This window comes from Rana temporaria, chromosome 13 (assembly GCF_905171775.1).
Source record: "Rana temporaria chromosome 13, aRanTem1.1, whole genome shotgun sequence".
Taxonomy (NCBI): domain Eukaryota; kingdom Metazoa; phylum Chordata; class Amphibia; order Anura; family Ranidae; genus Rana; species Rana temporaria.
The window spans coordinates 81328037-81350216 of record NC_053501.1 but is presented as its reverse complement, the minus strand read 5'-3'; positions in this window follow the sequence as shown (position 1 = coordinate 81350216).

Here is a 22180-nt window from a genome sequence, read left to right as displayed (position 1 = left end):
ACTGAGGACGACAGGATCCTCAGCCACCTCATCCCAGCCACGTAAAAGTCCACGTGTTCCTTGGGACTGTAAATGATCCCTTGAAGACTGCTGCTGTTGATGCTGAGTGCTAGGCTCCACCTCCATGCTGCTGATACAATCCTCCTCCTCCTCCTCTTCCTCATCCTCCTCCTCCTCTTCCTGTGTTCCAGGTGGGCAAGCAGGAACAGTGTCTGGATAAAGGGGGCCTTGAGAGGTAAGGAAGTCCTCCTCTTCCTCCCTCTGTTCTGCCTCAAGGGCCCTGTCCATTATTCCACGTAGGGTGTGCTCCAACATGTGAATAAGCGGGACAGTCTCACTGATGCATGCACTGTCACTGCTCACCATCCTCGTGGCCTCCTCAAATGGTGACAGGACAGTGCATGCATCCCTGATCAAGGCCCACTGGCGTGGTGAAAAAAACCCAAGCTCCCCTGAGCCAGTTCTGCTGCCATATTGGCACAGGTACTCATTGATGGCCCTCTGCTGCGTGTGCAGCCGCTGCAGCATGGCCAACGTAGAGTTCCATCTGGTGGGCATGTCACAGATTAGGCGGTTCTTGGGCAGGTTGTATTCCCTCTGGAGGTCTGTCAGCCGAGCAGTGGCATTATATGACCTCCGGAAATGCACACAGACTTTCCTGGCCTGCCTCAGGACATCCTGTAAGCCAGGGTACCTGCCCAAGAACCGCTGCACCACCAAATTGAGAACATGCGCAAAACAGGGCACATGGGTGAGTTTTCCACGTCGCAGGGCAGAGAGGAGGTTGGTGCCATTATCGCTGACCACCATTCCTCTGCCCCTGCAGAGCTGAAAGAACCTCTTCCCCAGTGTGGCTCCTGTCTCCCAAGCACACCAGCTCTAGGACCGCATGGCATCTCTTGGCCTGCATTCCTGCGTAGCCCGTCGTACGCCTACGGAGCACGGCTGGTTCTGAGCCAACATCACCACAGGAAGAGGCCACAGAGGAAGAAGAAGAGGAGGGGGTGGAGGAGAGAGGTGTGTCACAAGCAGTTGTAGTGTTTTGGAGGCGTGGTGGTGGAACAACCTCCAAAACTACTGTGCCTTGACCTGCGTCCTTCCCAGCTGCCAGCAGAGTCACCCAATGGGCCGTAAAAGACAGGTAACGTCCCTGTCCATGCCTGCTGGACCATGAGTCAGCGGTAAGATGCACCTTACCACTGACCGCCCTGTCCAGCGAGGTATGGACATTGCCTTCCACATGCCGGTAGAGAGCCGGAATCGCCTTCCGTGAAAAAAAGTGGCGTTTGGGTACTTGCCACTGAGGTACTGCACATTCCACAAACTCACGGAAGGGGGCAGAATCTACCAACTGAAAAGGTAGCAGTTGAAGTGCTAGCAATTTTGCTAAGCTAGCATTCAACCGCTGGGCATGTGGATGGCTGGGAGCGTACTTCTTTCGGCGCTGCAGCAGCTGGGGCAGGGAAATTTGTCTGGTAATATCAGTAGATTGGCCGGATGTACTACCACTACTACGTTGTGACACACCTATTTCTACACCTTCGGTGCAGGCTGCAGAGAGGACTAGGGGTCTAGTGGGGTTTGAGGTCACAGAAGGGCAAGGGGAGGACCGCTTTGGTCTTTGGTGTGGGTCTTTCTGGTATGCCTGCCAACGAGCTGCATGGCAGGTCGACATATGTCTGGACAAGCATGTGGTGCCCAAGCGGGTGATGTTTTGGCCACGCGAGATACGCTTGAGACATATGTTGCAAACAGCAAAGGTAGCATCTGATGGACAGGTTTCAAAAAAGGCCCACACCAAAGAACTTTTGCTGTACCGTTGAGACACAGCAGCGCCACGTAATGCAGTTGGTGTACTGCCCTTAAGCTGACCCCTGGAGGGCTTCCTGCCTCTTTGAAGATGTGCCTGTGCCTCGTCCTCTTCCTCCTCCTCCTCTCTCCTACCAGGCACCCAGGTAGAGTCAATGACCTCATCATCCCCTCCCTCCTCATCATCACTGGCGACAACCTGGCAGTATGCTCCAGCTGGGGGAACATCACTCCCAGATTGTTGTCCCTCTCGGCCACCCCCTCTCCCTGGGCTCACATCAATGCCTTCCTCTATCAGTGTTCCGTCATCGGAGTCTTCAAAACGCTGTGCATCTTCAGCTAGCATGTACCCAACACTGTGTTGAAACAGTTCGGGGGACTCCTCAGGAGGACACGGTGGGACTAGGGAAGGATTGTGTGATCCCATTGTGCAGAGGGTAGAGGACGCCTTGGCAGCTGCTTTGCCAGACAAACTATAATCAGTCTGTGTGAGAGAGGATGAGGAGGATGAGGACGGCTTGGTCATCCACTCAACTAATTTCTCAGCATGTTGAGGCTCAACACGGCCAGCTCCCGAAAAGAAGGACGAGCGGCCACGGCCACGTGCTGAAGAGGATGCACCACATCCATCACCAGCGTTACCTCTAGATGCAGAGCCTGCTTGCCCTCGTGACTCTCTGCCTCTCTTTGTCCTTCCAGCCATAGTTATGCGTTCAGGTGTTATGTAACAAAATAGTCGCTGTCACACCAACTGCGTTCAGATGGTATTAAACAGCAACCACACAGTAAGAGCGACTTGGCTCAAGTGTAAAGTAACAAAGTAGTCGCTGTCACACCGACTGCGTTCAGATGGTATTAAACAGCAACCACACAGTAAGAGCGACTTGGCTCAAGTGTAAAGTAACAAAGTAGTCGCTGTCACACCGACTGCGTTCAGATGGTATTAAACAGCAATCACACAGTAAGAGCGACTTGGCTCAAAATCAGAGTACTGAGCGGACGTGCGATGTGAGAGCTCCCGTCTCCTGTCTTTCCCCGGGACACACGCAGCTGCAAGGATCATGAAGCCTGAATGAGGGTGATTGAGAAATCCTTTTTTGTCTGCACGGCCCGCATGGTCTGCTGTTTTTCGCAGTATTGGCTTGCCTGAGCACAGTGAAGTACCCCCTCGCACTCCCTGTTGAAGCAAGGTGCTGAGCCGCTGAGTGGAGCCCATATCCCCCCCCCGATCCTGATCTCAGCTGATAACAGCGGATCAGCTGTCTTTCCTCCCCCGCTGTCCCGCAGCTCTTCACAGGAGGCAGAAGCAAGCTAAAGAGCCACGGACTCCGGACACCGAACGGAGTCCAATCACACAGCCCGGATTAAGCCCGGATTACCAGCCACTCCTGTCGCCTGTCTGCTCCACATAGAGGTAAGCCGCTGATTCATTGAGCAGTGGAGCCGTGGAGCTGAGCTGAGCAGTGGGCAGAGTACGGACCTCCCCCCCCCCCCGGGACCTGTTACCAGCTGATCTGCTGATCAGCAGACTCGGCAGACCCCAAGCAGACTTTAGCAGACTCCAGCTCTCCCTGCTGCTCCTTGCCGCCCTCCTCACCACCCTCTAGCAGACAACCCACCGTAGATCACAACTAACTCAGACACCGGTACTAGACACCGGTACTATATACTATACATTACACAGGTGTCTAAGCTGTGGAGGCAGCTCATGTACAGGAAGAGAGTTGAATAAAGTGGAATAACGTTTTTTTTAAAAGTGGTGTGAGAGCACGGACTTGGTTAGTCACCTGAAGTAGAGAGATGACAACTCGTAGGCGAGCAGCGTTCCAACCCGCAACAGGAGGAAACAGAAGCCCGGTTGGTGGGCTTAGAGCATACCTGACACCGCCGCAGAGAGGTCAATTAGCTGGGACTATAACCAGAAGATGGGAGGAGGAGGTAAGGGCTGGTAGCCCGGACCTTAAGAAAGGTCGGGGGGGCGTAGCCCCCAAACGGGGTACAACAGCATCTACAGCTAACCGGGGCTCCCCTGCACATGGACGTGGTACCCCGACAACTTTGACAACTCCGACAACCCTGACAAGGAACAGCGGAATTTTGAAAGAACTTTCCGAAAGCGTAAGTGGGGAGCAAAGAGATGACGGACAGCCTACCAGAGGTATGAATAATATGAACTGTGTGAGGGGGAGTAATATCTCGGAGAGGAGGGAGGACTATCGGCCAGAGGGGGGAGATACCCTGAGAGGTACCCCTGGAAAGACAAGCCAGGACCCCCAGGACCCCCCTACAACAACCATAGGGGTGGTTAGAGACGATATGGGGGAGGAACAACACCAAGGGAGGAGTGGAGGTAGCTCCCTAGAAACAAAATCCTCATTATCAAATGAGCGTTTAAACTCCAGTACTCTACCAGTATTTGTCATAACTGTGCCACCTAATGAGGGGCCTGATAGACCCCCCCTTAAAGAGCAAGGGGTAAAAGATACAACTAGCTCAACGGACATGCTTGGAAATTCTAGTATATATGGCACACACGGGGGGGGGGGGGGGGGGAACAGAAATCAGTGCTATCCTGGAACAAATAAAAGCCCTTCCCACAAAAACAGACATACAACAGCTAATAGCAACAGTAGAGCGTTCTTGCAAACAGGTGGTGGACGAAGTTAAAGAAGAACTGGGGGAGGTAGGAAACAGAGTAGAGGCCATTGAAAACGGTCAGGAGGAGATCACACAAGTATTAGATGACCTCAGAGACATTACTAGATCACATGAAGAGGCCCTGAACACATATAGAGATCGACTGGATGACTATGAGAACAGGGAACGCCGCCAGAACATACGGATACGAGGGCTACCTGAAAAGCCTCATATTGCGGACCTTCTAGAAATAATGCAGAGATTATTTTTTCAAATCCTAGGAGAAACCACACCAGAAGCCCTGGAGGTAGATAGAGTCCATCGTGTGACATACACCCCCTATCAAAATAAAGAGAGGCCAAGAGATGTGATCTGTAAAATGCATAAATATTCAGTGAAAGAAGCTATTATGAGATCTGTATGGGATACACCTATGATAGAATTTGAGGGCGCTCAAATTTCTATATTTCCAGACATTTCACGCCGCACTTTAATGCAAAGGAGGGCAGTAAGACCAGTGTTGGAAGCACTACGTGCGGTGGGTGTTAGATACCGGTGGGGGTTTCCCTTTCGCTTAACGGCCTCTCGGAATGGGAAAACGGCAACACTCCGGACTAAGGATGATTTGGAAATATTTCTAGAAACTTTAGATCTCCCCCCAACTGATTTCCAGGACTGGAGAGGATTTAACATGAAAAATACCCTACAGGGCCGGGAGCCTTGGCACAGGGTATCAAGAAAAAGACTAATGAAAGAGGGGAGTGGAGAGGAAGGGGGGGAGGGGAGAGATTAGGAAGGAAGCAGGAATGAGAGTTGGAGGAGAGAAAGGGGGGCAATCAGAGATGGAAAGGGGTTACTTCTTTTTTTTTTTTTTTTTGGCTCCCCCACATTTCTCCTGCAGCCACCTGCTGCTACCCCCCTCCCCCTTTCTTTTTCTCTCTCTCTCTCTCTCTCTCTATTAGCGTTCCCTCTGCTCTCCCCCTTACCCCATTAAAGGGAGAACACAAAGAGTGCATCCTTTTAGACAACTGACTAAGGGGGCTAAGTTGTATTCTGACCGTATTGGGACCGTATTCAGATATAAATGGCCTATGAGTTTGGCCCCTCCTAACCCCCTCCACCACCACTAACCCCCCTTCCTCCTGTTTTTTTTTATTTTTTTCTCTTTTTTTTTTTTTTTCTCTTCTCTCTTAGAAAGATCTCCACTCGCCTCGCTCACCCGTCTTAGGGAGGAGAGAAGTGGGTGGAGATATGAGATATGAGGAAGAATGTGGGAATAGCTGGATTGTCTCTTAAAGCTGATGAAGGGGTCTAGAACAATATTTTTCATTTTTTTTTTTTTGTTTTTATATAAGTAAATATAAATGACTACACATAAGCTTCAAATAAGACATAAATTATATAATTATATAATGATATAAAGGATATATAAAGGATACAAGGAGTCCCGGGGAACAGAAGATGGTAATTTTATTACTGTCTAAAAAATTTTTTTTTTTTTTTTTTTTTTCCCATTAGGTAGGTCCTGGAAAAAGGACTGGTTAATCTGCATGGGAGCAGATAGGTGGGGTGGTTCGGGGGGGTATAAGAAATACCTACAAGGACCTATCCCTCCGTTAGTTGTTACATGTTATATGTTATATGTTATGTCATGTAGTAGAAAATTAGTTTATATTGTAGTAGAATGTATTTTGGGTCTATGGAGAGAGAGGAGAAAAGAGATATGTGGCAATTTCTTTTTTCTTTTTTTTTAGATAACAATGGATACTTTAATAAAAATTATGACTTATAATGTGAGAGGGTTGTGTTCCCCCCAAAAAAGGGGGCGTCTATGGCAGGAATTGCGGCACCAAGCAGTGGATGTCGCCTTCCTACAAGAGACACATTTTATGGCAGGATCAGTACCTAAGTTACCTCTTTTTCCCTACAATCAATGGTTCCACGCAGTATCACCCATTGCAAGGGCAAAGGGAGTAACAATAGCTTTTGGAAGAGCCTGCCCACTAGTGCCGATATCGATTCAGACGGACCCTGAGGGACGGTTTCTTTTTATCAAAGGAATGCTGCAAGGACAATGTTATACATTTGCTTCTATTTATGCACCTAATTCCGGCACAGCCAGCTTCTTAATTAAAACCTTAAGGCTATTGGAAAAATTTAAGGAAGGGGTTGTAATATTAGGAGGAGATTTCAATATCACCCTTAACCCCCAATTAGACACATCCACAGGCAAAACCCCACTATCTTTTAGAGCTCTTAAACATATTAAAAAACTCCTACGATCCCTACACTTAATAGACAGCTGGAGAGTACTAAATAAGGAGAAGAGAGACTTCAGCTATTACTCAAAGACTCATAAAGTATACTCCCGATTAGATCTGATTCTGGTAGACCAATATTATCTAGATTGTGTGGAATCTAGCAAAATAGAATCGATAACAATTTCTGATCACGCACCAGTGGTAGTAGTGTTTCATTTGGTGCCAGGGGGCCGCCAGGAGAGGACATGGCGCCTAAATGAATTATTGCTGGACGATGTAAAAATAGCGGAGGACATACAATACAAACTGGTAGAATACTTTGAGAATAATATAGATGGGGAAATATCTGATCAAATAGTCTGGGAAGCACATAAAGCTGTCATCAGAGGAGAGCTAATAGCACATGGCATTAGAGCTAAAAGGGAAAAGAGGAAGGAAATAGAGGAGCTGTTGGGGGAAATACAGGACCGAGAGATTAAGCATAAAACTAACTTAGATCCAGAAGAAGCTAAGCAACTTGACATACTAAGGATAGAACTGTTGGAATGCTTAGATAGAAGAAATAAAGAGAAATATAGATTCCTTGCTCATAGATTTTACGAACAAGGAAATAAATGTAGCAGATTATTAGCGAATCAAATAAAAAAACAACAAGAAACTACTCATGTACATAAAATAACAGCAAACGGCAAAGAAATAGAGGATACTAAAACAATAGCAGCAGAATTCCATCGCTTCTACACGGAATTATATAATATACAAACAACCCCCCTGAGAGGGGAAGGTAGGAGAGAGAAGGAAGAGATAGAGAAATATATTAAAGATTCTAAATTACCAACCCTCCCCCTAAGGATTATAAAAAAATTAGAAGGACCGATAACTACGGAGGAAATAAGTAAGGTAATAAAAAATCTACCAAATGGGAAAAGCCCAGGACCGGATGGTCTAACCAATGTATATTATAAGAAGTACAGTGAGATCCTGGTAATGCCCTTATGTAATTATTTCAATAAGATAACAGATAGTAACCCTCTGCTCCCGGAAGCCCTAGCGGCACATGTGACGGTAATACCAAAAGCAGGGAAAGACCCACAATTTTGTGCAAACTATAGACCTATTTCCCTCTTGAATTCAGATACTAAACTCCTAGCAAAAATCCTAGCTATAAGACTAGAAGATCATTTGGCTCAATTGGTCCATAGGGACCAAACAGGCTTCATGAAGGGCCGAGAAACCAAGGATAACACCATCCGAGCCCTCCATGTACTCCATTGGATACAGAATGGGCCAGATAAGAAACCAACAGTAGTACTATCAATGGATGCCGAAAAGGCATTTGATAGAGTAAACTGGAGGTTTATGATAGAGGTATTAAAAGGAATAGGTCTTGGGGAGCGGATGATGGGATGGATACTGGCATTATATGCTAACCCTAGAGCCAGGGTTAAGGTAAACGGGAGTCTTTCAGACAACTTTGATATACGCAATGGCACTAGACAGGGGTGCCCCCTCTCACCATTGTTATTCGCAATAGTGCTAGAACCCTTTCTATGTAAAGTAAGGGAAAATAAGAGAATAACTGGGGTCGACATTGGTTCAGAAGTACACAAGGTATCTGCATATGCAGATGACCTGCTGTTTTACCTTTCCAAACCTCATGAGTCTATACCTGCACTGATGATGGAAGTACAGAAATATGGAGAATTGTCTAATTTTAAAATAAATTTTGAGAAATCTATGGTATTGCCAAGTCATGTACCGGTTGTAATGGCCACATCTCTGAAGAATAACCTCCCGTTCATTTGGGAAGAAGAATCATTACACTATTTAGGAGTTCATATTACGGCAAATACAAAACTTTTGTATGAGCGTAATTATGGATCATTAATAGTAGAGATATTGAAAGACCTCCAGAGATGGAAAGGCCACTCCCTGACATGGTTTGGGAGGGTTAACGTAATAAAAATGAATATTATACCTAGAATAATATATCTCTTAAACACTGTACCAATGTCGATCCCACAAGTTTTCTTTAAACAAATACGTAAAGCATTTATATCTTTCATATGGAAAGATGGGAAATCCAGAATAGCTTATGATATACTGCGCAGAAATAAACAGGAAGGGGGAATTGGACTACCAGATATATATATGTACTACAAAGCAATGTCTCTGGTACGTATATTAAATTGGTGCCATGACTCCTCAAATAAAATATGGGTCCAAGCTGAAAAAACTATGGCTGGAAGAGACTTAAAGGGAGCACCATGGATTCCGATTAAAGGGAGGGGGCTCTCTAAATGGACATCTCCGCTGACCCGGAATACCCTAGAGATATGGGACAGATTAAATAAAGACGGGAAATATGCACCACCCACATCCCCATTGGCACCACTAGAGGGATACCCATGGTTTCCACCAGGAGAAAAGAATGGGGCGATGGGTCCATGGGGATCTAACGGGAATACCATGTGCTCAAGATATGCACCCCAAGGAACCCTAATACCCCTAGCAGAATTAACAGCAGCACAAGGGAATATGAGAATGGCTGAATGGAGATATTACCAAATGACAAATTTTTTTATGAAATTAAAACCAAAAGTAAGGACAGTAGTGTCTCTTACGACATTTGAGAATATGTGCGTGAAAATGCTGAAGCCTAGCCATTTGTTATCACAAATGTATAGGCTGGTTCTTAGTGAACAAAAAAACACGATTCCTTATTTTATTAGGGAATGGGAAAAAGAGCTAAATCATACATTTACATCAGCACAAATTAAAAAACTTATAGAATCAACATACACAACATCTATAAACTCTAAAATCCAAGAAATGTCATATAAATTTATGGTCAGATGGTACCAGACGCCGGCCCGATTAGCCCAAATATACCCCACAGCAGATGGAAACTGCTGGAGGGGGTGCAAAGAAAAGGGAACATTCCTCCATATTTGGTGGTCCTGTAGAAAGATCAGACCATTTTGGGAAGAAATAGCACCATGGGTTAAGAAGATGACCAACCAACCTATAGAACTATCACCCATACACTTTTTATTTCATGGAACACCAGGACCTATGAATAGTTATAAGAAAAGTGTGATACCGCACTTATTAAACGCAGCAAAAATGTTAATACCCAGGTACTGGAAACAGAACAGATGCCCCTCCCTTATGGAATGGAAAAACGAAGTTAATTCAATAATGGAGGCAGAGAGATGGGTACATAAGATCAGAGACAAACAGGCAAGGTTCAACAACATATGGGCAGACTGGGAACACCACTCCTTACAGATGTAACAGGAGTAATGAAGGGAGTTTGTCTCCTTACTTCTAGTATTCTTTTCCGTAGCCACATATACTCACTCCTCTCTCTAAAAATATATTGAATGCTTATTGGAGAAGATAAACTACAATATCGAACGAATGTTATGTAATTTTCTCTTTTTTTTTTTTTTTTTTTTTTTTAATTTTTTTTTTGTTTTTTTTTAATTAATTTTTAATTTTTTTTTATTAATTTTTTTATTTTATTTTTTATTATTTTATTTTATTTATTTATTTATTTTTTTTTTTTTTTTTCTTTCCCTTTTGGTATTATTTAGTTTATTTTTTCCTTGTTCTCATCTACTCGCACTTGTCATTCCTACCCAAGGAAGAGGAGAGGGGAGGAAATGGACATTGAGGGGGGAGGGGTAAAGAAAGGGGGGAGGGAAAGAAAAAGAAGAATACTTTTTTTTTTTTTTTTTTTTTTGGTGGATGTAAATAATTCACAAAGGGAAATATATAAGGAACACCTTAAACACTAGAGATATAAGACAACACACACAAAACAAACACAGACACATAGATATCACCAACAAAAGAAATAAGTAAAAATTATTTTTTTTTTTTTTTTTTTTAATTTATATATATATATATATATATATATATATATATAAACATACACTGGGAAAAAGGAAACACAAACACGATAAAACACGAAATAAATATGGAAAAACGATAAGCACATAAGAATATAAAAGGAACACCCTAATAGGGAATAATTTTTATGGGAAGGGGCGAGAGGAGAAGGAAAGGATATTGTTTTTTTGTTTTTTTTTTTGTTTTTTTTTTCTTCTCCCTTGTGTTTGTCTTGTTTGTATCTATAAATGTGATGTACACTGTCTTCGATGGAAGTCGAATGTATATGTAAGTGATGTGAAGAAATATACGGAAAATAAAAATAAAGAATTATTCAAAAAAAAAGAGCGACTTGGCTCAAGTGTAAAGTAACAAAATAGTCGCTGTCACACTGACTGCGTTCAGATGGTATTAAACAGCAACCACACAGTAAGAGCGACTTGGCTCAAGTGTAAAGTAACAAAATAGTCGCTGTCACACCAACTGCGTTCAGATGGTATTAAACAGCAACCACACAGTAAGAGCGACTTGGCTCAAGTGTAAAGTAACAAAATAGTCGCTGTCACACCGACTGCGTTCAGATGGTATTAAACAGCAACCACACAGTAAGAGCGACTTGGCTCAAGTGTAAAGTAACAAAATAGTCGCTGTCACACCGACTGCGTTCAGATGGTATTAAACAGCAACCACACAGTAAGAGCGACTTGGTTCAAGTGTAAAGTAACAAAATAGCCGCAGTGACACCAACTGCCTTTAGTTGCTATTAAACAGCACGCACGCAGTAATAGCGACTGCGGTCAAATGCGATTTAACAGCACGCACGCAGTGACACCAACTGCCTTTAGTTGCTATTAAACAGCACGCACGCAGTAATAGCGACTGCGGTCAAATGCGATTTAACAGCACGCACGCAGTGCCACCAACTGCCTTTAGTTGCTATTAAACAGCACGCACGCAGTAATAGCGACTGCGGTCAAATGCGATTTAACAGCACGCACGCAGTGACACCAACTGCCTTTAGTTGCTATTAAACAGCACGCACGCAGTAATAGCGACTGCGGTCAAATGCGATTTAACAGCACGCACGCAGTGACACCAACTGCCTTTAGTTGCTATTAAACAGAACGCACGCAGTAATAGCGACTGCGTTTCTGTGCAATTCAATAGCCCAGTTGCATTAACAGCGACTGCGCTTCTGTGCAAATAAATTGCACACGTGCAGTAACAGGTAATGCGTCTGTGTGTGCAATTAACTAGCACACGTTAAATAACACAGAATAATTATATTTAAAGTAAATCCCTAATGCAGGCAATACAACACGTTAGAGCGCTGCATGTAGAACAATCTCCTGCCTGATAGATAAACTAGCTGAGCTGTACAGTTTATAAATATATTGACAACGCCTAATGCCCCGTACACACCATCACTTTATGTGATGAAAAAAAATGACACTTTCTGTGAAGTAAAAAATGACGTTTTTGAAACTTCAATTTTCAAAGACGAAGTTGCCTACACACCATCGTTTTCTCACAATGTTCTTGCAAAGCGAGGTTACGTTCCACCACGTTTTACCATTGAAGCTCGCTTCATAACTAGCTTCTGGGCATGCGTGGATGAAAAAACGTCTTAGAAAACGACGTTTTTTGCTACACACGGTCAATTTCTGTGAAGTAAAAAGTGCACTTTTGAAAAACGACACATAAAATTGAAGCATGCTTCAATTTTTTTTGGTCGTTTTTTACAAGACATAAAACGACGTTTTCCCCCACACACGGTCAATTAAAGTGACGTTTTTAAAAACGTCATTTTTTTTCATCACATAAAGTGATGGTGTGTACGCGGCATAAGGATGTGAATATATTCTCTACAAACTGTACTTTTAACTATACTGACTACACTTCCTACTCTATCTATCTTTCTATCTATCTATCTATCTATCTATCTAGTTAAGACACTGTGGGGCAAATCCACAAAGCAGATGCGCCGACTTAACTCGAGATTTCTAATTTTACTCCGCGCGTATCTTTGCGCCCGATCCTCAAAACGAAAAATCCGGTTTTTACGTCCTACTTAAAATAATTACTCTGGCGCATCCTCTGACGCAAATTACGCTAGTCACGCCGCTTTATTTGATAGGCAAAGATGCAAATGAGGGAGATAGGGCGATCCTCAAAATTAAGTGTGTGCGCCGTAGATTACGCCCTGTGCGCCGTAGATAACGCCCTGTGCGCACCTGTTAGTTTTCTGGAGCAAAATTAGACTTTATAAAAGCAGCCCTAATTTTACACCAGCCCTGTAAAGGTCTGTTGAAGCAACACGATTTAGGAAGAGCTGCCAACACTTCATTGTGACTGCCAAAATGCCTGGGCCATCAATGATAATAACGGCACTCGCCACTTTACAGGCGCAGAGAAGGAGGAGGGCACAGAGGAGGAGGAGGAGGGCACAGGAGAGGATCTACCGGCCACGCCAAGATCTCTTTGGCATGACTGCGTCTGAGGTCATTGGCCACTTCAGATTAAACCAGGAAGCCATCCTGGACTTAACCAGGATCCTGCAGGATGATCTGAACACCCCAACCCAACGATCCCATGCCCTGCCAGCTCATATTAAAGTTATGGCCACCCTGCATTTTCTGGCCACTGGGTCTTTTCAGAGAACATGTGGAGGTCTGGCTGGGATGGTACAGTCCTCGATGAGCAGGTGTGTGCACCAGGTTGTCCCTGCAATACTGAGACGCATGGGCAGTCAATTTGAAAAGCCCACCCAGGAGGACCAGCGAATAAAGAGCATGGCTGATTTCTATCAGATTGCACGATTCCCACGGACCATCGGGGCCATTGACTGTACCCATGTGGCACTACAGCCCCCCCATGATACAGAGCACCTGTTCAGGAATCGAAAAAACTGGCATTCCATCAATGTCCAGGTAATCGTGGATGCCCATGGCCTCATCTGGCATGTGTGTGCCAAATTTCCAGGTTCGTGCCATGACAGCTACATCTTTAGGCAGACCAACATAGCACGTGAATTGGAGCAGAACGTGTATGGAGACAGCTGGCTGGTTGGTGAGTGACATGTGTGTCAGGTATGTCCCCCCCATGATGCAGACATCACATGGGGCACATGCATGACTAATATCCTCCTGTCTTTTGCCTTCCAGGTGACTCTGGATATGCCCTGGGCCCTCACATGATGACCCCATTCCGGAACCCCCAAACCCCAGGAGAGCAACGCTACAACGAGGCTCATATTCGCACCCGGGCAGTAGTGGAGCGTACTTTTGGCCTGCTGAAGTCCCGCTTCAGATGCCTGGACAAGACTGGGGGTACACTGCTGTATTCCCCAGACTTTGTGTGCCAAATAATAGGGGCTTGTTGCATTCTTCATAACTTTGCAATGAGAAGGGGACTGGAGATTAACTTACGTGCTGACCTGACCCCCCACCCAGGCAATCCCCCCCTAGCCCACTCTACCCGGTCTACTGAGGGCACAGTAGCCAGGAGACGCCTGGCAGAAGGCATATTTTCTCAGTAAATGGCCAGAAAAAATGTCACAATGTGTTTTTTTTTTTCCGATGCAAACGCACATGAATTATGTGACAATGTTATTATTTGTTTTCAATGCAAACGCACATGAATTATGTGACAATGTTATTATTTGTTTTCACTGCAAACGCACATGAATTATGTGACAATGAGAATGTTGCTTTGCACAGTAAACGCACATGTTTAATGACACATTGAGAATGTTTTTGTCTCTGGAAACGCACATGATTTATGTCACAATGAGAATGCATGAATGCACACCACTGTGGTCCCTAGCACAAACACATCACATGCACATCGAATTGGATTAGATCCAAGTACCCCCCCCCCCTTTGGTACTTGGGAGCAGTAACGCCCCGCCACGGCTCCAATTATGTCACTGTGCATTCATACACCATTCAGGAACCTAGGATGACTTTTCCCTGGTCCTGGGGATCCCTTCTCCACCAAAACTGAGGGGGACACCCTTATTTTGTCAGGAATGCCACCCCCCCACATTCACACATCATTCACACACATAAACCAAATCATAAGTACAGTATAATAACCAAAAGTTTTAAATCAAAAAAAAAAAAAAAGTACCCCTGGTATTTAAGTCCGGCGGCGAGTGCTCCGTCTAGGCTGCCCACGGGCAGGGGCACGGGCACGGCCACGGGCACGGCCACCTGGAGGATCTTCACGGGGGGGGGAGCAGGGGAGGGAGTATCTTCATTGGGGGGGGGAACAGGGGAGGGAGGAGCCTCCCCTGGTGTCTGACCTCCGGCTGGCCTGCCCTCCAAGGCCACTGCTATCCTGGTCAGGCAGGCAGTGATGGCAGCCGTATTGGCCTGGCCAGCCCGGGTGTTCTCCTGCACAGCCCGGGTGTTGTCCTGCACAGCCCGGGTGAGGGCAGTCACCTCCTGGCCCACGCCTGTTGTGGCGGTATGCAGGGACCACAAACAGGTGATGACACCCAATGAATTGGTGGCCACATCACTGAGTGACTCCCTCATTACATCCAGGCTGTGCTCCATCTTGGCCATAGTTTTTTTGATGTCACCCAGACTGCGGGTCTGCTTGGCATTGTCCCTCAGCAGACTGGCCGGCATATGCTCAGACCCCACCCTGGTGTCCTGGGTCGCCATCCTGCCTGCCCCTGAGGCTTGTGGCCAGGTAGGAGGGGATAGAGTGACCCTTGTGGGTTGCGGCATGTTGTGGGAGGAGTGGGAGGGGCTACCCCTGATGGTGGCCTGACTGGTGCCAGCCTCTGGGGGATCCTCTGGGGTAGCCTCAAGGGGAGCCTCTGGGGTAGCCTCAAGGGGAGCCTCTGGGGTAGCCTCAAGGGGAGCCTCTGGGGTAGCCTCAAGGGGAGCCTCAAGGCTAGCCTCAAGGGTATCATCAAAGGTCATCAGATCTGTGGCAATAATGATTTCCCGGCCAATCTGGAGATCTTCTTCCTCCTCCCCCTCATCCTCCTCCCCCTCATCCTCCTCCCCCTCAGCCTCCTCATGAGGGGAGGTTTGGCCACTCCCCTCCCCTGGGGACTCCTCAGCAGGCTCCTGTCTTTGGGGTGGTGCAGCAGCCTGGCCTGATGGCCCAGCAATCTCCTGGTCATCTGTGGAAGACACCAAACAATCACAGGTTTGAGGATCCACACACTTGCCACATGTTCCCTTCCCCCACCCACACATGCTAATCACCAAAAAAAACAAAAAAAAAACCTTACCTGGCCTCACAGGAACATCAGACTGATAACCAGGCAGGCCCACCACCTGCTCTGGCTCGAAACACCGGGCCACTGCCCATTCCTCCTCAGTCAGCCGGATGGGGCATGGTCCCCCTCCTCCAGTGCCCCTCCTATGCGCAGTGAGCTTGGCCACCTTATTGCGGACCACGCTCCTCAGATCATTGATCTTTTTCTTAATGCCAGCGGGGGTCCTCGTCTCCCCTCCCCCCGCCGCATTTATGTGATCTGTGATTTTGGCATATATCCTCTTCCTTTGGGCCGGGGAGGTGTTCCGGCTATCAGGCCCATGTAGATATCTTCCATATTGTATGACATACCTGGCTAGGATTTGCTTTTCAACATGTGAAAAATTCAGCTTCCTGCGTTTGGGGGCCATCACAGACACCACCCAGCAACAAGAAGCCAAACAGGACAAACACACAAAAATACACACACAAGCAGACAGCTACTACAAAGTCAAATACAAACACACAAAAATACACACCAAACAAATACACAAAAATACACACAGACAGCTACTACAAAGTCAAATACAAACACACAAAAACCAAACACAAAATCCAAGCAGAAAAAAAACAAACAAAAAAATTAGCAGAAACAATCAAACAAAAATTACACTTATCACAAACAAACAACAACTACTATCTACTACTCCTCCAACACTTCTCTATCAAACACAACTTACCAACAAACACTGACAAACTAAGAGCAGAAGCAAATTGCTCATGGAAGGGAACACAGGGAAATACTTTTGCAAATGAAGTGTGTTTGACTGGAGCTAGTTAAGCACAGTGCGATCCTCAAACTAAGTACACTTGGCCTTTTACCTATCTCACTGATTGCGCCAAGCAAAGTTCTGCACATGCGCAGTGAGCAGCAGATTCGTGCGCGCATGCGCAGTACGGCCGGACCTTCATTTGCATGGGGTCACGGCTCATTACAATGAAGCACGCCCACTTCCTTCCCACTTGCCATAACCCCGCCTTACGCCTCCGTATTTACGTTACGGCAGGCGCACTTTTGGGCGCAAATGCGCTGTGGATACGGCAATTACGACACCAACTTAGGGCGCCGTAACTTAAATGACATAAGTTAGTAAAAACTTATTTTGCGCCGCTGGCTGTGGATTTGGCCCTGTGTCTCTATCTCTCTCTGTCTGACTGACTGGTCTTCTCTAGAACCGCCAACACACTACACTAGGCAGCCGTGCAGGCTGCCTTTTATAGTGGGGGGCGTGTACTAATCCCCCTGAGCCATAATTGGCCAAAGCCACCCTGGCTTTGGCCAATTATGGCTCTTCGTTTTTTGAGCGCTGTGATTGGCCAAGCATGCGGGACATACAGCATGCTTGGCCAATCATCAGCGCTCAACGCCCCAGTGAATTATGGGACGTTTTGCGTCACTCGAATTTGGCGTGAACGACCCGTTTTGTTCGAGTTTCGACGAACGATCGAACGACCGATGTTCGAGTCGAACATACGTTCGAATCGAACGCGGAGCTCATCCCTAGTGTGTATATATATATATATATATATATATATATATATATATATATATATATATATATATATATATATATATATATATATATATATATATATATATATATACACATACACACACACACACACACACACACACACACACACACACACACACACACACACACACACAGCTCAAATTATAGGAACACTTTGAAAACATATCAGATCTCAATGGGCAAAAATCTCATGCTGGATATCTATACCGATATGGACTGGGTAATGTGTTAGGAATGAAAGGATGGTACATCATTTGATGGAAATGAAAATTATCCACCTACAGAGGGCTGAATTCAAAGACACCCAGAAAATCAAAGTGAAAAAATTATGCAGCAAGCTAGTCCATTTTTCTGAAATTTCATTGCAACAACTCAAAATGGTCCTCAGTAGTTTGCATGGCCCCCAAATGCTTGTATGCATGCCTGACAATGAGACAACGATGGTGACCTGGGGTATTTCCTCCCTTATCTGGACCAAGAGCATCACTGAGCTCCTGAACAGTCTGAGGTGCAACCTGGCGGCACCGGATGGACCGAAACATAATGTCCCAGAGATGTTCTTTTGGATTTAGGTCAGGTGAGCGTGGGGGCCATTCAATGGTATAAATGTCTTCATCCTCCAGGAACTGGCTACATGCGCTCGCCACTTGAAGCCAGGCATTGTCGTGCACCAGGAGGAACCCAGGACCCACTGTACCAGCGTGACAATGGGTCCAAGGTTTTCATCCCGATACCTAATGGCAGTCAGGGTGCCATTGTGTAGCCTGTAGACGTCTGTGCATCCCTCCATGGATATGCCTCCCCAGACCATCACTGACCCACCACCAAACCGGTCATGCTGAACAATGTTATAGGCAGCATAAAGTTCTCTGCAGCTTCTCCAGACCCCTTCACTTCTGTCACATATGCTCAGGGTGAACCTTCTCTCAAAAGCATGGGGCACCAGTGGCGGACCTGCCAATTCTGTTGTTCAATGGAAAATGCCAATCGAATTCCACAGTGTCCGGCAGTGAGCGCAGAGCACACTAGAGGATGTCGGGCCCCCAGGCCACCCCCATGAAGTTCTGTTTCTGATTGTTTGGTCAGAGATATTCACACCAGTGGCCTGCTGGAGGTCATTTTGTAGGGCTCTGGTAGTGCTCATCCTGTTCCTCCTTGCACAAAGGAGCAGATACCAGTCCTGCTGATGGGTTAAGGATCTTCTATGGCTTTGTATAGCTCTCCTAGAGTAACTGCTTGTCTCCTGGAATCTCCTCCATGCTCTTGAGACTGTGCTGGGAGACACAGCAAACCTTCTGGCAATGACACATATTGATGTGCCATCCTGGAGGAGTTGGACTGCCTGTGCAACCTTTATAGGGTCAGCCCTTCTCCCCGTCATCTCCACTGTACCTGCACAGGTCCTAAGGGAGTAAGGACTGCTGGGGCCCTTAATGTTTAGAATCTATCTAGCTAGTGATGTATTACTCAGATCATCCAAGATGGCATAGAGCTTGACTCATTTGTCTCTGCATCCTTTTTGGGTAAACTCTTACTAGACAGACTTTGGAACAGGATCTTCCACCTGTAATTGCTTTGCAGACTTTAGTGCAGCCCTCAAAATTTGTACTCGACTCCTCGCATTTGGCGAGGGAATTTATGTTCAGTGCGAGTATGGACAGGGCTTCCCTTCATGCCACGCAGCTCACACTCACAGTGCGGCCAGTACAATATCTGTCTCTAACCTGCAGTACACTACAGCTGCCGCGCCATACCGCTCCACATCGCCGCTTGGGACCGCCCCTCTCCACCTCCCACTCATCTTCGTCCCGCACAGGCTAGCAGCAGAGTGGACACCAGGGGCGGATCCAGGGGGGCAACGGGACAATTGCCCCATCAGTTTATTTAGAGGGGGCCCAGTAGTGTCACTATAGAGGTGTGGATCGCGGTGACACCGGGACCGCTGCAGACTGCACACTGGCAGAGTAGCAGCAGAGCGGTGTGAGTGTTGCTTCACTTCCCTGTCAGGCGGAGTGGTCTCCACCCGACAGGAGCTTCCTAGTCCCAGCTGGAGTGACGTCACGATTCAGAGGCTGGGAGTTATGATAGAATGGGGACAGGGGGGCAGAATTGGGGGCATAGGTATAATAGAATGGGGGGAGGGGCACGGAATTGGAGGCATAAGCATGATAGAATGGGGGGAGGGGGGCAGAATTGGAGGCATAGGTATGATAGAATGGGGACAGGGGGGCAGAATTGGAGGCATAGGTATGATAGAAGGGGGCAGAATTGGAGGCATAGGTATGATAGAATGGGGGCAGGGGGGGCAGAATTGGAGGCATAGGTATGATAGAATGTTTGTTATGTATTTTTGTAACTTAATACTGAATAAAACATTTAACAGTGTTATTTCATGAGATCATTTATAAGGGCGTGTTTAAGGGACGGGGCAAGGTAGGGTTTTGGTGGGGCAACAGGTGGCGAGTAACTCTTAAGGCCTGGCTAGTCGCTCAGGACCTGAAATTTTGAGGCCTGCTTTAGTGTACTGTGAAGTGATTGCTATTGCATCTGTTCTAGAGTCCTTGGCCTCCCCGCCATGCTCATTGTCACTATGGGCAGGTGGGGGAGGTTCTTGGAGCTGGTCCGGGGTGCAAAGTTGTGTTGTGATCTGTGCTGCCACACTCTGTACACTTAAAACTGACCTTACAGTCCTTGGCGAAGTGTGTTGATGAAGAGCAGCACTTGTAATAGATGTTGTTCTCTTTGAGAAAGGCCATGCAGCCAGGCATGGTCTTTACTCTCAAGGTTCTGCATTTCATAAGAGGATGTGGCATCTTATGCAGAGGGCAGAACTTGGCAAGGTCACTACCTTGATCCTCTGGCTGAGACTCTGGGGTCATCTTTCTTTCCTGGTTGTATGTCTACAAAGTCCACAAACTCTCCTTATGCTTTAGCAACTTGTAACTCCATACACAGGTCACTGAATTCTCTGAGTCTCTGGTAACTCCTGCTAGGTATTTTTGGGAAGTCCTCTAAGCTTTTTAAATAATGTATAGCCTCTGGTGAGCCATAACATCTATCCAGATGTTTGTAAGGCCTATTTCAGTGTGTTTTTTATTAATGTCTCCGATTCTCTTAGATCTCCTTGTAAAGTGGCTTGGCAAAGAGCATGCTATCTATTACCTGCAGGATAGATCTAGACCTTTGATGGTACTCTGGAAAGATGATAGACTTGCTCTGTAATGCTGGGGGCAATCACTGAATTTGACAAGTCCTTGAGTAACTAACTCCTGTTTTGTGAGGAACTTGGTAAGGTCTACAGTGGCCTGATTAGCATTGGGGTAGGCTGCTGGTGTATCGTGGTGTGGTATATAGGCATACCTGGTAGAAGTCTCTTCTTTACGTGGGCTGGGTTCATACTTGCATTTGTACTTGGAGTCTCCACATGGACTGAGGATGCGAATATGGAAAGATAACCTGAACAAGACCTGAGAGTGTGCCGAATGGTCACGTGGTCAGTATGCCTAAAAGGGGGCATACCCAAGTATGAAATTAATAAATGAAAAGAAAATAAAAAGGGGAAAGGGAGGGTGGGGAAAAACGAGAAGGTCCGGCCGTGGGGAAGGAGAAAGGAGGGCGGGTTTATGAACCCCCCGACTCCTCCTACAAATTCAGGCCCGCCTACGGCCGGCCTTCCCATTTGTACTTGGAGTCTCCACATGGACTGAGGATGCGAATATGGAAAGATAACCTGAACAAGACCTGAGAGTGTGCCGAATGGTCACGTGGTCAGTATGCCTAAAAGGGGCCAAAAAAGCAAAGGACACAGATGGAAATGTTTAATGCAAATGAAAAGACAACCTAATCAGTAAGGTGCATGAAAGCCCGAGCCATCTCAACCTGCGGATCTGGAATATATCTGGCATAGCAACCCGAATTCCACCTCCCCAACTTCCTGATGATGTGGGCCGGAATTCCTTGACGGGATGCTGCCGAGGCTGCCCCAATCCTGAATGAATGACCCGACCAGTTTGCTGGGTTCAACCCCAACCTAGCCCACAACGTGCGGCAATGGCTGGCGAACTGGGCCGTCGTGAGAGGAGCCACCGGGAAAGGGAGCAAGGGACTGTCCATGGGTTTGTTGCCAATCAACACCCTGAGCTGATCTAGCACCATCACGGGACACCACGACCCGCCAGTCTCGAAGTACGTCACGTTGGTGCCAGCCCCCACCTGCTGGGTCTTGCAGGCTGTCAAAAGTAAATTATAACAGTGTGGATGTCTGGCCAACTGACCGACCGTGAGGATCCGGGAACCAGGACCGGAACGGCAAAATTCGCCTGGCCTGAGGAACCCAAAAAAGGCTAAGTAAATGGCCGCTTTAAGTACCCCACTGAGGAACCTCCCGAACGGTAGCCCATCCAGCAACCCGGACATGCCACGGAAAATGTGCCCTGTGACTGGGAGACGGCAAGTGGTAACTGGAGGGCACCTCCTCTGTACACCCCTTAACGCAGCCTTGATGATGTGGGCTGAAAAAGGAGAAGTACGATTGGGATCCTGCAGGGACAGGTGGTGCTGCACCCCGGCGAGGTATGTCCTGATGGTGCCATGAGACAACCTCAGCCGAGTGTGGCAGTGAGTGACAAATGCTAACAAGAAACTGACATCGATGCTGTTGCCACAGGGGTGCAAAGACTGAAAGACCAGGAAGGCCTTCCAGGCCGTGGCGTAAACCTTCCTGGTGTTGCTTGCCAGAGATGCCCCAACTAAATCTGCCGC